Genomic DNA, 16,600 nt, shown 5'->3' on the forward strand with positions numbered 1-16,600 from the left:
ATTTCTGTGGGGTCGGTGGTGATATCCCCTTTATCATTTTTTATTGCGTCTATTTGATTCTTCTCTCTTTTCTTCTTTATTAGTCTTGCTAGCGGTCTGTCAATTTTGTTGATCTTTTCAAAAAACCAGCTCCTGGATTCATTGATTTTTTGGAGAGTTTTTTGTGTCTCTATCTCCTTAAGTTCTGCTCTGATCTTAGTTATTTCTTGCCTTCTTTTGAATGTGTTTTTGAATGTGTTTGCTCTTGCCTCTCTAGTTCTTTTAATTGTGATGTTAGAGTGTCAATTTTAGATCTTTCCAGCTTTCTCTTGTGGGCATTTAGTGCTATAAATTTCCCTCTACACACTGCTTTAAATGTGTCCCAGAGATTCTGGTATGTTGTATCTTTGTTCTCATTGGTTTCAAAGAACATCTTTATTTCTGCCTTCATTTCGTTATGTACCCAGTAGTCATTCAGGAGCAGGTTGTTCAGTTTCCATGTAGTTGAGCGGTTTTGATTGAGTTTCTTAGTCCTGAGTTCTAGTTTGATTGCACTGTGGTCTGAGAGACAGTTTGTTATAATTTCTGTTCTTGTACATTTGCTGAGGAGTGCTTTACTTCCAATTATGTGGTCAATTTTGGAATAAGTGCGATGTGGTGCTGAGAAGAATGTATATTCTGTTGATTTGGGGTGGACAGTTCTATAGATGTCTATTAGGTCTGCTTGGTTCAGAGATGAGTTCAATTCCTGGATATCCTTGTTAACTTTCTGTCTCGTTGATCTGTCTAATGTTGACAGTGGAGTATTGAAGTCTCCCATTATTGTTGTATGAGAGTCTAAGTCTCTTTGTAAGTCTCTAAGGACTTGCTTTATGAATTTGGGTGCTCCTTTATTGGGTGCATATATATTTAGGATAGTTAGCTCTTCCTGTTGAATTTGATCCCTTTACCATTATGTAATGGCCTTCTTTGTCTCTTTTGATCTTTGATGGTTTAAACTCTGTTTTATCAGAGACTAGTATTGCAACCCCTGCTTTTTTTTTGTTCTCCATTTGCTTGGTAGATCTTCCTCCATCCCTTTATTTTGAGCCTGTGTATGTCTCTGCATGTGAGATGGGTCTCCTGAATACAGCAGACTGATGGGTCTTGACTCTTTATCCAGTTTGCCAGTCTGTGTCTTTTAATTGGAGCATTTAGTCCATTAACAAAATTAAGGTTAATATTGTTATGTGTGAACTTGATCCTGCCATTATGATATTAACTGGTTATTTTGCTCGTTAGTTGATGCAGTTTCTTCCTAGCCTTGATGGTCTTTACATTTTGGCATGTTTTTGCAATGGCTGGTACCGGTTGTTCCTTTCCATGTTTAGGGCTTCCTTCAGGGTCTCTTGTAAGGCAGGCCTGGTGGTGACAAAATCTCTAAGCATCTGCTTATCTGTAAAGGATTTTATTTCTCCTTCACTTATGAAACTTAGTTTGGCTGGATATGAAATTCTGGGTTTCAAATTCTTTTCTTTAAGAATGTTGAATATTGGCCCCCACTCTCTTCTGGCTTGTAGAGTTTCTGCCGAAAGATCTGCTGTTAGTCTGATGGGCTTCCCTTTGTGGGTAACCCGACCTTTCTCTCTGGCTGCCCTTAAGATTTTTTCCTTCATTTCAACTTTGGTGAATCTGGCAATTATGTGTCTTGGAGTTGCTCTTCTCGAGGAGTATCTTTGTGGTGTTCTCTGTATTTCCTGAATTTGAATGTTGGCCTGCCCTGCTAGGTTGGGGAAGTTCTCCTGGATGATATCCTGAAGAGTGTTTTCCAATTTGGTTCCATTTTCCCCCTCACTTTCAGGCACCCCAATCAGCCATAGATTTGGTCTTTTTACATAATCCCATACTTCTTGCAGGCTTTGTTCATTTCTTTTTCTTCTTTTTTCTTTTGGTTTCTCTTCTCGCTTCATTTCATTCATTTGATCCTCAATCGCTGATACTCTTTCTTCCAGTTGATCGAGTCGGTTACTGAAGCTTGTGCATTTGTCACATATTTCTCGTGTCATGGTTTTTATCTCTGTCATTTCGTTTATGACCTTCTCTGCATTAATTATTCTAGCTGTCAGTTCTTCCACTTTTTTTTCAAGATTTTTAGTTTCTTTGCGCTGGGTACATAATTCCTCCTTTAGCTCTGAGAAGTTTGATGGACTGAAGCCTTCTTCTCTCATCTCGTCAAAGTCATTCTCTGACCAGCTTCGATCCGTTGCTGGCGATGAGCTGCGCTGCTTTACAGGGGGAGATGCGCTCTCATTTTTTGAATTTCCAGCTCTTCTGCCCTGCTTTTCCCCCATCTTTGTGGTTTTATCTGCCTCTGGTCTTTGATGATGGTGACGTACTGATGGGGTTTTGGTATAGGTGTCCTTCCTGTTTGATAGTTTTTCTTCTAACAGTCAGGACCCTCAGCTGCAAGTCTGTTGGAGATTGCTTGAGGTCCACTCCAGACCCTGTTTGCCTGGGTATCAGCAGCAGAGATTGCAGAAGATAGAATATTGCTGAACAGCGAGTGTACCTGTCTGATTCTTGCTTTGGAAGCATCCTCTCAGGGGTGTACTCCACCCTGTGAGGTGTGGGGTGTCAGACTGCCCCTAGTGGGGGATGTCTCCCAGGTAGGCTACTCAGGGGTCAGGGACCCACTTGAGCAGGCAGTCTGTCCCTTCTCAGATCTCAACCTCCGTGTTGGGAGATCCACTGCTCTCTTCAAAGCTGTCAGACAGAGTCGTTTGCCTCTGCAGAGGTTTCTGCTGCTTTTTTTGTTGTTGTTGTTTAGCTGTGCCCTATCCCCAGAGGTAGAGTCTACAGAGACAGGCAGGTTTCCTTGAGCTGCTGTGAGCTCCACCCAGTTCGAGCTTCCCAGTGGCTTTGTTTACCTACTTAAGCCTCAGCAATGGCGGGCGCCCCCTCCCCTAGCCTCGCTGCTGCCTTGCGGTTAGATCGCAGACTGCTGTGCTAGCGATGAGGGAGGCTTCGTGGCCGTGGGACCCTCCTGGCCAGGTGTGGGATACAATCTCCTGGTATGCCCGTTTACTCAAAGCGCAGTATTGGGGTGGGAGTCACCCGATTTTCCAGGTGTTGTGTGTCTCAGTTCCCCTGTCTAGGAAAAGGGACTCCCTTCCCCCTTGCGCTTCCCAGGTGAGGTGATACCTCGCCCTGCTTCAGCTCTTGCTGGTCGGGCTGCAGCAGCTGACTAGCATCGATTGTCTGGCACTCCCTAGTGAGATGACCCCAGTACCTCATTTGAAAATGCAGAAATCACCGGTGTTCTATGTCGCTCGCGCTGGGAGTTGGAGACTGTAGCTGTTCCTATTCGGCCATCTTGCTCCGCCCCCCGCCCTGTTTTTATCTAACCCCTCCTTTCTATCTTTATTGCCATTGCCCATGCCAGGTCCTATTCTCCCTCCCTTCATCTCCCTCTCATTGCTTCCAGAATTAGCCTTGGCCTATGATCCCACACTCCTGGGGCACGTGTAGATTACCTGAATCTATTTAGTTATAGAACACATGCCCTGAACAGCTTTTGACCTCTGGGTTATATGAGAACTTAAAAAGATAACTAAAAGTATTTGTTGATATTGACTGCATTCATAACATGGAATGACTTTACACTTTACCAAATAGTTAATATAAGTGTATGTAAAAATAGGATATGTATAAAAAAGATAAATAATACAAGAGATCATTTGCTGACTTCCAAATGGGTGGTATAAATAATCCCCATAGGGATTTGGAAGTGTGAGAGATCATTAAGAGTAATGGATTTAATGAATGGAAAGGAACAATGGAAATAAAAGCAGACAAGGGTTTGTGGGGAGGAGGGGTGGAGAGTTGGATAAAAGGGAGAAAAAGGTAATGTAAGTAGTAAAGATACATGACATTGGGATTCATGAAATTAAAAAAAGATAGGGCTTCCCAGGGCTGCTCTCACTGCATAATACACAGTACACGGTTTTGTTGCCATGTTAATGAAAACAAAGTCTTTTGATTTCATACTCCCCTAGTCTTTTAATTTCACTTAATTATTGACTGAACTATGTTCCCAATCCTGGCTAGTCATTTTGGAGTTATCTGTCTTGACCAAACAGGAGACTGGGCAATAGATGGTGTTTGTAATCAGAACAAACACACCCTTTGACACCAAAAACAATAACTTAAAATGCATGCCCTGATTATCGCTGAATGTATATTTGAACTATGTGGTTTTCTGTCAATATTCTGGAATTTTCAGATAGCCTAGCATTTTAAAAATTTATTATTTTGGTGACCTCTTCATAGGTAAACACTCTAATTTCAGTCTTATCCATTCCAAAGACATGAATGTGTATAATTTATAATGTGGTGCTATTCTAAATATACGTATATAGGTTCATTTTTAATTTTTAATTTTTAGAAACAGGGTCTTGCTCTGTCACTGAGGCTAGAGTGCAGTGGTATGATCATAGCTCACTGCATCTTTAAACTCCTGGGTTCAAGCAGTCCTCCCACTTCAGCCTCCCGAGTTGCTGGGACTACAGGTGCATGTCATCATAGCTGGCTAACTTTAAAATTTTTTGTAGAGACAAGGTTTCCTTGTGTTGCCGAGGCTGGTCTTTAACACCGGGGCTCAAGTAGTCCTCCTGCTTTGGCCTCATAAGGTGCTGGAACTAGATGTGTGAACCACTGTGCCTGGCAGTTTGATTTTTTCAATTTCATTCAAGTCAGTGTATGTTGTATAGCTGTCCTTTTAGTTTTGTCTCTGAATTTTCGGAAATTATATATTTTCTCCATTATCATTTCAATTAATAGCTTTTTTTGGAAATTGATCATGCTAAGAATTGGCATATAAAAACTCAATTTAACATAAAATGATTCTTGGTTTTGAAATATTAATTATAACATAATTAATATATTTCCCTAAGCACCCTATTCAAAGTACTACTAACATAATATCTTAGAGCAGAGGTTTTCAAACTTTGAGTCAGCTTGCCTGTTCTTGGTCTGGCTCTTTCTTGCTCATAATCTATGATGTGCACTGGTGTTTTCAATTATTTTCTATTTTAGTCCAGTTCAGGTTATTTCACTTGCCGGGAATATGGTGGGGGAAATGCTGGTTGCAACTCAGTAGACAGATTTCATGATTCACTAATGGGTCATAAGCTGCAGTTTGAAAAACAATACCTTAGAGTAGGCTTTTACAAAAAATAATTTGAAAAATACAGAGCAACATAAAGTAGCAAACCAAATTTGATTCACTAGTTAACTCCTGTTGACATTTCAGAAATAGAAATATATACATAATAAGAATTCAAACAATATCACAATTGCTATTTGTTATATTAAAGTAATACAGAAACATATAAAATGAAAAATGTTAAACCTTTGTCTTCTTTAATACCTGGTCATCTGCACAAAAGTAGCTAGTAAAAATGGCTTCTTATAATGACATTTTTTGTGCATGTACCACTACATATGTATCTTTTAAAAATACCAAAGAGATAGATAGATATATACTGTTCCATCTTTATCACTTAATATTATGTCTTAGTGATCTTTCCATATCGACAATACAGATACCATTTTTTTAACCCCCAAGTCAAAGGTCATTTTTAAAATTTATTTTTATCTTTGGTCAGAGTCTTCCTCTGTCTCCCAGGCTGAAGTGCAATGATGCGATCATGGCTCACTGCAGCCTCAAACTCCTGGGCTCAAGCAATCCTCCCATTTTAGCCTCTCAAGTTAACTAGGACTACAGGTACATGCCAACACACCTGGCTAATATTTTTAATTTTAATTTTTTTTTTAGAGATGGGGTTTTACTGTGTTGCCCAGGCTGCAGTGTAGTGGCACAGTCAGAGCTCACTGTAGCCTCAACTACCCATGCTCAAGCAATTGTCCAGTCTCAGCCTCCTGAGCAGCTAAGACTACAGGTGTGAGCCACTGTGCCCAGCTAATTAATTTTTTATATTTTGTAGAGATGAGGTCTCACTATATTGTCCAGTCTGGTCTCAAACTCCTAGGCTCAAGCAGTCCTCCTGCCTTGGCCTCCCAAAGTGCTAGAATTACAGGCATGAGCCACCTGGCCTCTTATTTATTTTTATTTGTATTTTTGACAGAGTCTTGCTTAGTCACCCAGTTTGGAGTATAGTAGAACAATCCCGGCTCACTGCAACCTCCGCCTCCCAGGTGCAAGTGATTCTTCTACCTCAGCTTCCCGAGTAGCTGGGACTACAGGCGTACACCACCACGCCTGGCTAATTTTTGTATTTTTAGTAGAGATGGGGTTTCACCATGTTAGCCAAACTGGTCTTGAACTTCTGAACTTGTGATCCACCCACCCTGGTCTCCCAAAGTGCTGGGATTACAGGCGTGAGCTACCGTGCCCAGCCCATCCACCTGGCCTCTTATTGCATTCTTTTTAATGGCTATATAATATTCCATTGTAGGGATGGAGTTTAATTTCTTCAACCAGTTCCTTATTGACGCCATCTAGAAGCTTTTAAGCTTTAAAATTTTTCCCAGTCTGATCAATGAAAAATGTATCTCCATTGCTCCAATTTGCATTCTTAAGTTGAGATAGTCATATTGTTAGATAATTTTTGACTATTTTAATTTATATTTATTTTTGTAAAATGTCTGTTCATATTCTCTGCCCATTGGACTCTGAAAGGTTTTCCATTTTTCTTTTTCATTTTTTTTTTTTTTTTCGAGACTGAGTCTCACTCTGTTGCCCAGGCTGGAGTACAGTGGTGCCATCTCGGCTTACTGCAGCCTCCACCTCCCGGGTTCACGCCATTCTCCTGCCTCAGCCTCCCAAGTAGCTGGAACTACTGGTGCCTGCCACCACACCCGGCTATTTTTTTGTTGTTGTTTTTGTATTTTTAGTAGAGACAGGGTTTCACCATGTTAGCCAGAATGGTCTCGATCTCCTGACCTCGTGATCCACCTGCCTTGGCCTCCCCAAGTACTGGGATTACAGGTGTGAGCCACCATGCCCAGCTCCATTTTTCTTTGTTTTTTTGTTTTTGTTTTTGTTTTTTTTTTAACAACTAGTAATTAATTTATTAAAATAGTTGACTTAAACATCTGCATTGGTGACTTCAGAATCAACTCCTGGCACAATAGTGATGGAAATAATCTGCTTGACAGTCTTGGAAGGACTGTGCAAGTCAATGAGTCACTTTTGGATTCTCATCTGGAAGCCATCCCAATGCCTTAGAACTTTCACCACAAGGAGTTTTTCTTGTAGTGATTTTCAGAATCTTGGTAGGCATACAAACTGGTCCTTTTACTTTGAGATTTTTAAACTTTTTGCCTGTGATCAAGTCAGCACACACCTTCTCCAGGGGTTTTATTCTAATTCCATGAAGCACCACCTCTGGCTCCACAGCTGTTTTTCTGGTATCTTTAAAAACCATGGATGTGGCATGGCTTCCTTACTGACCTGTTCCTCAGCAAGAGTGAGCAGCATTGAGTCACGAGCAGGAGTGGCACACCAGAGCTCCCCAGCACCTAAGACCACATCTTCCTAAAAAAAGCTGAATTTTATAAGCTCTATAAGCTAGCAGTCCCCAACCTTTTTGGCACCAGGGACTGGTTTTGTGGAGACAACTTTTTCACAGACTGGAGTTGGGGGGATGGTTTCTGGATGATTCAAGCACGTTACATTTATTATGCACTTTATTTCTATTATTACTACATTGTTATATATAATGAAATAATTATACATCTCACCATAATGTATAATCAGTGGGAACCCTGAACTTGTTTTCCTGCAACTGGGGGTGTTGGGAGACCGTGACAGATCATCAAGCATTAGATTCTCATAAGGAGCATGCAATCCAGATCCTTTGCATGTGCAGTTCATAATGGGGTTCATGGTCCTATAAGAATCTAATGCTGCTGCTTATCTGACAGGAGATAGAGCTCAGGTGGTCATGTGAGCATTGGGAAGCAGCTGTAAATACAGATGAAGCTTTGCTTACTTACCCGCTGCCCACCTCCTGCTGTGAGACCTGTTCCTAACAGGTCATGAGCCAGTATGGGTCCATGGCCCAGGGGTTGAGGACCCCTGCTGTAAGTCAAGCAAATTAGCCGTTTATTTTCTTTTGACTTGATGATTTCCAAACATTTTGTTAGCTGTTTGACTTTGTTCAGGATGTATTTTCTGTACAAGATAGTTCTGTAGTCAAATTTATTGACCCTTGTGTGTTTTATTTTTATTTTAAAAATTTGAATAGCTTGTGGGGTACAAGTAGTTTTTGGTTACATGGATGAATTATATAGTGGTGAATTTTGAGATTTTTAGTGCATCTGGTACCTGAGTAGTGTACATTATAACCAGTATGTAATTTTTTAATCTCCTTCCACCTTCCCTCCTTTTGAATCTCTGATATCCATTATACCACTTTGTATACTTTTGTGTATCCATAGCTTAGCTCCCACCATATGGTATTTGGTTTTCCATTCCTGAGTTATTTCACTTAAAATCATGGCCTCCAGCTTCATCCATGCTTTTTGTTTTTGAGACAAAGTCTCACTTCATTGCCCAGGCTGGAATGAAGTGGCGTGATCTCAGCTCACTGCAACCTCCGTCTCCTGCATTCAAGCAGTTCTCCTGCCTCAGCCTCCCATGTAGCTGGGATTATAGACATGCACCACCACAACCAGCTAATTTTTGTATTTTTAGTAGAGACGACGTTTCACCATGTTGTCCACGCTGGTCTCAAACTCCTGACCTCAGGTGACCCACCTGCCTTGACCTCCCAGAGTGCTGGGATTACAGGCGTGAGCCCCCGTGCCCAGCCTCGAGTTTCTGAAAAGACATTATTTCATTCTTTTTTATGACTGAGTAGTAGTTCATGGTATATATATACCACTTTTTTTTTTTTTTTTTTTGAGACAGGGTCTCACTTTGTCACCCAGGCTGGAGTGCAGTGGCATGAACATGGCTCACTGCAGCCTTGACCTCCTGGGCCCAAGCAATCCTCCCACCTCAACCCCCTAACATACAGGTGTGTGTTACTATGCCTGGCTAATTTTTTGTAAAGATGGGGTTTTGTCATCTTCCCCAGGCCAGTCCTGAGCTCCGGAAATCTGCCCACCTCAGCTTCCCAAAGTGCTGGGATATCAGGTGTGAGCCACTGCGCCTGGCTATCTACATTTTCTTTATCCACTCATTGGTTAGTGAGCACTTAGGTTGGTTCCATATCTTTGCAATTGTGGATTGTGCTGTGATAAACATATGTATGCAGCTGTCTTTGATATAATGACTTCTTTTTCTTTGGGTAGACACCTAGTAGTGGGATTGTTGGATTGAATGGTGGATCTACGCTTAGTTCTTTAAGAATTTTCCATACTGTTTTCCATAGAGGTTGTACTCATTTACATTCCAACCAGCAGTGTTAAGTATTCCCTTTTCACCATATCCACACCAACATCTATTGTTTTTTGGCTTTCTTAATGGCCATTCTTGCAGAAGTAAGGTGGTATCTCATTGTGGTTTTCATTTTCATTTCCCTGATGATTAGTGATGTTGAGCATTTTTTTTCATATATTTGTTGGCCATTTGTATATCTTCTTTTGAGCAATGTCTGTCATTTGCCCACTTTTTGATGGAATTATTATTATTTTTTCTTGCTGATTTGTTTGAGTTCCTTGTAGATTCTGGATATTAGTCCTTTGTTGGATGCATAGTTAGCAAATATTTTCTCCCATTCTGTGGGTTGTTTGTTTGTTTATGATTATTTCTTTTGCTGTGCCGGAACTTGTTAGTTTAACTAGGCTCCATTTGTTTATTTTTGCTTTTTTTACATTTGCTTTTGGGCTTTTAGTTATAAATTCTTTGCCTATTCCAATGTCCAGAAGGGTTTTTTAAGTTTATCTTTTATAATTTTTATGGTTTCATGCCTTACAGTTAAGTCTTTGATCCATCTTTAGTTGATTTCTGTATAAGGTGAGAGATGAGGATCCAGTTTCATTCTTCTACCTGTGGCTTCTGAATTATCCCAGCACATTTTGTTGAATAGGGCGTCATTTCCCCACTTTATGTTTTTGTTTGCTTTGTCGAAGATCAGTTTACTGTAAGTATTTGGCTTTATTTCTGGGTTCTCTATTCTGTTCCGTTGGTCTGTGTGCCTATTTTTATGCCAGTACCATGCTGTTCTGGTAACTATAGCCTTGTAGTATAGTTTGAAATTGGGTAATGTGATCCCTCCAGCTTTGTTCTGTTTGCCTAGTCTTGCTTTGGCTATGTGGGCTCTTTTTTTCATTCCATATTAATTTTAGGATTGCTTTTTTTAATTCTGTGAAGAATGATGATGATATTTTCATGGGAATTGCATTGAATTTATGGATTGCTTTTGCCAATGTGGTCATCTACACAACATTGATTCTACCCACCCATAAGCATGGGATGTGTTTCCATTTGTTTATATCATCTGTGACTTCTTTCAGCAGTGTTTTGTAGTTTTCCTTGTGGAGATCTTTCACCTCCTTGGTTAGGTATATTTCTCTCCTTGGTTAGCTATATTCCTAAGTATTTTATTTTATTTTTTTTTTTGCAGCTATTATAAAAGGGGTTGAGGTCTTGCTTTCATTCTCAGCTTGGTCACTGTTGGTGCATAACAGTGCTACTAATTTGTGTACATTGATCTTGTAATTTGAAACTTTATTGAATTTATTTTTTATTTTTATTTAAATTTATTTATTTTGAGACAGAGTTTCACTATTGTTGCCCGGGCTGGAGTGCAATGGCTTGATCTCGGCTCACTGCAACCTCTGCCTCCTGGGTTCAAGCAATTCTCTTGCCTCAGCCTCCTGAGTAGCTGGGATTATACGCACACACCACCATGCCCAGCTTATTGTTTGCATTCTTGTTTTTTTTTTTTTTTGAGATGGAGTCTCGCTCTGTCACCCAGGCTGGAGTGCAGTGGCGTGATCTCAGCTCACTGCAACCTCCACCTCCTAGATTCAAGCAATTCTCCTGCCTCAGCCTCTGGAGTAGCTGGGATTACAGGTGCTCACCACCACACCTGGCTAATTTTTCTTTTTTTAGAAGAGAGGGTTTTGCCATGTTGGCCAGGCTGGTCTCGAACTCCCAGCCTCAAGTGATCTGCCCCCTCTCAGCCTCCCATAGTGCTGGGATTACAGGCGTGAGCCACTGCGCCCAACAATTTTTTGTTGGTGGTTTTAATCCTAAAGGGATACTGGATTTTTTCAAATGCTTTTTCTGCATCTATTGACATGATCATATCATTTTTGTTTTTAGCTATGGTTATGTGGTGTATCACATTTACTGACTTGCGTATGTTAAACCATCCTTGTATCACTGTTATGAAACCACCTGGGCCAGGCATGGTGGCTCACACCTGTTGTCCCAGCACTTTGGGAGGCCGAGGTGGGTGGATCATGAGGGCAGACGATCAAGACCATCCTGGCTAACACGGTAAAACCCCGTCTCTACTAAAAATACAAAAAAATTAACAGGGCGTAGTGGCGGGTGCCTGTAGTCCTAGCTATTTGGGAGGCTGAGGCAGGAGAATGGCGTGAACTCGGGAGGCGGAGCTTGCAGTGAGCCGAGATGGCGCCACCGCACTCCAGCCGGGGCGACTGAGCAAGACTCCGTCTCAAGAAAAAAAAGAAGAAGAAACCACTTGATCATGGTGTATTATCTTTTTGATATGCTGTTGGATTTGGTTAGCTAGTATTTTGTTGAGGATGTTTACATCTATGTTCATCAGGAATATTGATCTATAGTTTTCTTTTTTCAATATGTCCTTCCCTGGTTTTGACATGATGGTGATACAGGCTTCATTGAATGATTTAGGGATGATTTCCTCTTTATCTTTTGAAATAGTTTCAGTAAGATTGGTACCAATTCTTCATTGAATGTCTGATGGAATTCAGCTGTGAATCCATCTGGTTCTGGACTTTTTTTGTTGGTAGTTTTTTTTTTTAATTACTATTTTAATCTCAGTACTTGTTATTTGTCTATTCAGAGTTTCTATTTCTTCCCAATGTAATCTAGGAGGGATGTATATTTTCAAGAATTTACCCGTCTCCTCTAGGTTTTCTACTTTGTGCGCATAAAGGTGTTCATAGTAGCCTTGAATAATCTTTTGTATTTCTGTGGTATCGGTTGTAATATCTCCAGTTTCATTTCTAATTGAGCTTATTTGGATCTTCTCTCTTCTTTTCTTGGTTAATCTTGCTAATGGTCTATCAATTTTGTTTATCTTTTCAAAGAACCAGTTATTTGTTTCATTGATCTATTGTAATTTTTTTGTTTCAATTTTATTTAGTTCTGTTCTAATCTTTTTTTGTTTTCTTCTGCTAACTTTGGGTTTAGTTTGTCCTTGTTTCTCTAGCTCCTTGAGGTATGACTTTAGGTTGTCAGTTTGTGATTTTTCAGACATTTTTAGGCATTTAATACTATGAACTTCCCTTTTAGCAGTGCTTTTTCTGTATTCCAGAGGTTTTGCTGGGTTGTGTCACTATTATCATTCAGTTGAAAGAATTTTTAAATTTTCATCTTGATTTCATTGTTGACCCAAAGGTCATTCAGGAGCAGATTATTTAATTTCTATGTATTTGTATAGTTTTGAGGCTTTCTTTTGGAGTTAATTTCCAATTTTCTTTCTTTTCTTTCTGTCTTGTCCTACTGTCTTGCCCAGACTGGAGTGCAGTGGTGCGATCTCAGTTCACTGCAACCTCTGCATCCTGGGTTAAAGCGATTCTTCTGCCTCAGCCTCCTGAGTAGCTGAGATTACACGCACCTGCCACCATGCCTGGCTAATTTTTTATTTTTAGTAGAGACCAACTTTTGCCACGTTGGCCAGGCTAGTCTCAAACTCTTGACCTCAGGCGATCTGCCCGCCTCGGCCTCCCAAAGTGCTGGGATTACAGCCGTAAGCCACCATGCCCGGCCAATTTCCAGTTTTGTTTTACTGTGTTCTGAGACAGTGCTTGATATAATTTCGATTTTCTTTAATTTACTGACACTTTTTCTGTGGCCTATCATATGGTCTGTCTTGGAGAATGTCCCATGTGCTAATGAAAAGAATGTATTCTCTGCAGTTGTTGGGTAGAATGTTCTGTAAATATCTGTTAAGTCCATTTGTTCTAGGGTATAGTTTAAGTCCCTTGTTTCTTTGTTGACTTTCTGTCTTAACTTGTCTAGTGCTGTCAGTGGAGTATTGAGGTCCCCCACTATTACTGTGTTGCCACCTATCTCGTTTCTTAGGTCTAGTAGTAATTTTATAAATTTGGGAGCTCCAGTTTCAGGTGCATGTATCTTTAGGATTGTGATACTCTTCTGTTGGACTGATCCTGTTATCATTATATAATGTCCCTCTTTGTCTTTTTAAACTGTTGTTGCTTTAAAGTCTGTGTTGTCTGATATAAGAATAGCTATTCCTGCTGGCTTCTAGTTTCCTTTTGCATGAAAACATAGTTTCCTTTTGCATATCTTTTTCTACCACTTTACTTTAAGCTTATATGAGGCCTTATGTGTTAGGTGAGTCTCTGGAAGACAGCAGATACTTGGTTGGTGGATTTTTATGCATTCTGTCATCCTGTATCTTTTAAGTGGAGCATTTCAGCCATTTACATTCAACATTAGTATGGAGATGTGAATTACTGTTCCATTCGTCATGCTAGTTGTTGCCTGAACACCTTGTTTTTTTTCCATTGTGGTATTGTTTTATAGGCCCTGTGAGATTTGAACTATAAGGAGGTTCTATTTTGGTGTATTTTGAGATTTTTGTTTCAAAATTTAGAACTCCTATTAGCATTTATTGTAGTGCTTGCTTGGTAGTGGCAAATTCACTCGGCAATGGCTTGTCTGAAAAAGACTTTATCTCCTCCTCATTTATGGATAGATATTCAGGTTTCTCAGGCTGTGGGTGGGGCCATTGAGCTCCCAAGCATTTATGTTTTTTGTCTTCAGCTACTTGGGCAGGTAGAGGAAAACCATCAGGTGTGGGCAGAGTTAGGTGGGTCTGAGTTCAGGGCGGGCCTTGCTGTGGCCAATATGGGGGATGGGGTGGTTCTCAGGCCAATGGGATTATGTTCCAAGGGGAATGATGGCTGCCTCTGTTGTGTCATACAGGTTACCAGGGAAGTAGGGGAAAGCCAACAATGACAGACTTCACCTAGCTCCCACACAGCCAGCAAGGCCAGCCTCACTCCTGTTGTGCCCCACTAACAGCACCAAGTTTATATCCAGGCAGCCAGCCTACAGGGCTGCAGTCTTGCCCCAGGGCATAACTCCACTGAGAAAGTAAGCAGGGCTTTCCAACCTTGCCCCTTCCCGCCTGCTGGAGACCCGGAGTGCCTGCAGGGCTCTTCCCACTGCTTCTTCTACTTTTATATTTTGCTTAGCTCACTAAATCCATCTTGGCTCTAGGTAAAGCTAAATCCTTCTCCCATGATCTGCATTTTCAGGTTCCCCAGTGGGGATATGTATTCAGAGGCAGACTTTTCCCCCTCTCACACTTTGGGAACTGCAGTGGCCAGCTGCTTCTTTCAAAGGGTCTGTGAATTCTTTCAGTTTTCCTGGTATGCTCCTGCAGTGGTTCTTGGAGCAAAAGTTCACAGTGTGAGTCTCCACATGCTGTTCTGTCTGTCCAAGTAGGAGTTCCACATTAGTCCTGTCTCCTGTCACATTTTAACTCTTTTGCTTACTTTTGCTTTACATTTGCGTGGAATATCTTTTTTTCACCCCTTTACCTTGGGTTTATTATTATTATTATTTTTATTATTTGGAGATGGAGTCTCACTTCGTTGCCCAGGCTGGAATGCAGTGGCACAATCTTGGCTCATTGCAACCTCTGCTTCCTGGATTCAAGTGATTCTGCTGCCTCATCCTCCCAAGTAGCTGGGATTACAGGTGCCTGCCAACATGCCTGGCTAATGCTTGTATTTTTAGTAGAGACAGGGTTTCGCCATGTTGGCCAGGCTGATCTCAAACTCTTGACCTCAGGTGATCCACCCACTTTGGCCCCTCAGAGTGCTGGGATTACAGGAGTGAGCCACTGCACTCAGCCTCATGTTAACTTTAGAGAGCCTGTTGACTGACTATATGCCTTCATGATGACCTTTTTGCAATGAATTTTCCAGGAGTTCTTTGTGCTTCTTATATTTGTATATCTAAATCTCTAGCCAAAGTCCAGAAAGTTTTCCTCAATTATTCCCTCAAATAAGTTTTGCACACTTTTTCTTTTCTCCCTTAGGAACACCAATTATTTTTAGCTTTGCCTATTTTACATAATCTCATATATCTTGGAGACTTTGTTCATTTTTCAAATTCTTTTTTTTTTTTTTTTTCCTGATTGGGTTAGTTCAAAAGCCTTAGCTTCAAGCCTGAAATTCTTTCTTCTACTTGTTCTAGTCTATTGTTAAAACTTTCCACTATATTACATTTTGTAATTCCCTAAGAGTGTCTGCCCTCCCCTCCCCTCCCCTCCTTCTCCTCTCCTTTCCTTTCCTTTCTTTCACACAGTCTCACTCTGTCACCAGACTGGAGTGCAGTGGCATGATCTCGGCTCACTGCAGCCTCTGCCTCCCGGGTTCAAGCGATTCTCCTGCCTCAGCCTCCTGGGTACCTGGGACTACGGGCATGCACCACCATGCCTAGCTAATTTTTGTATTTTTAGTAGAGACTGGGTTTCGCCATATTGGCCAGGATGGTCTTGATCTCTTGACCTCGTGATCCGCCCGCCTCAGCCTCCTAAAGTGCTGGGATTACAGGCATGAGCCACCGCGCCCGGCCAGTGTGTCTTTCATTTCCAGAAGTTCTGATTGATTTTTCTTTCTTTTTTTTTTTTTTTTTTGAGATGAAGTCTCGCTCTGTTGCCCAGGCTGGAGTGCAGTGGAATGATCTCGGCTCACTGCAAGCTCCACCTCCCGGGTTAACGCCATTCTACTGCCTCAGCCTCCCGAGTAGTGGGGACTATAGGTGCCCGCCACCACGTCCGACTAATTTTTTTTGTATTTTTAGTAGAGACGGGGTTTCACTATGTTGGCCAGGCCGGTCTTGAACTCCTGACCTCAAGATCCACCCGCCTCGGCCTCCCAAAGTGCTGGGATTACAGGTGTGAGCTGCCACGTCCAGCCTGGGGTTTTCTTTAAGATGTCTCCCTCTTAGAAAATTTTTCATTCGTGTCCTGGATTTTTTTTAAAAAATTTCTTTATGTTGGTTTTTACATTTCTCTGGAATCTCCTTGAGTGGCTTAATAATCAACCTTTTGGATTCTTTATCTGATATTTCAAGTATTTCAACTTGGTTTGGATCCATTGCTGGAGGGCGAGTGTAATCTTTTGTGGATGTTGTTGAGCTCTGTTTTATCATATTACCAGAATTATTTTTGGCAGGAACCAAATTATCCTGCCTAATTATTCTTGAATTTATTTTTTACTTGACTTTTTATAAAATTTCTTTTTCCCTTCTTTAAGGATGTGACTTTAATGTTTATAGTTTATTGCAGCCTAATTTGGCTTTTGGTGTTTTCAGGGGTGATGACTCTATATGAGTTCCTTCGTTATAGACAGTCTTTGATGACTGTCTCAGATGCTGGTTGTAGTAGCAATGTGCTCAGTGTGTGAGAAAATT

General features: G+C 41.0%; 1 protein-coding gene and 1 pseudogene across 5 annotated transcripts in view; one reads left to right on the top strand and one right to left on the bottom strand.

Moving 5' to 3' along the window:
• Positions 1-16,600, top strand: part of CDK19 (cyclin dependent kinase 19) — a 218,374-nt gene that overhangs the window by 117,245 nt on the left and 84,529 nt on the right. The gene's annotated exons all lie outside the window — the stretch shown is intronic.
• Positions 7,067-7,406, bottom strand: LOC111538628 (annotated as a pseudogene).

The sequence above is a fragment of the Piliocolobus tephrosceles genome, chromosome 5 (assembly GCF_002776525.5).
Source record: "Piliocolobus tephrosceles isolate RC106 chromosome 5, ASM277652v3, whole genome shotgun sequence".
In the NCBI taxonomy this organism is placed as follows: domain Eukaryota; kingdom Metazoa; phylum Chordata; class Mammalia; order Primates; family Cercopithecidae; genus Piliocolobus; species Piliocolobus tephrosceles.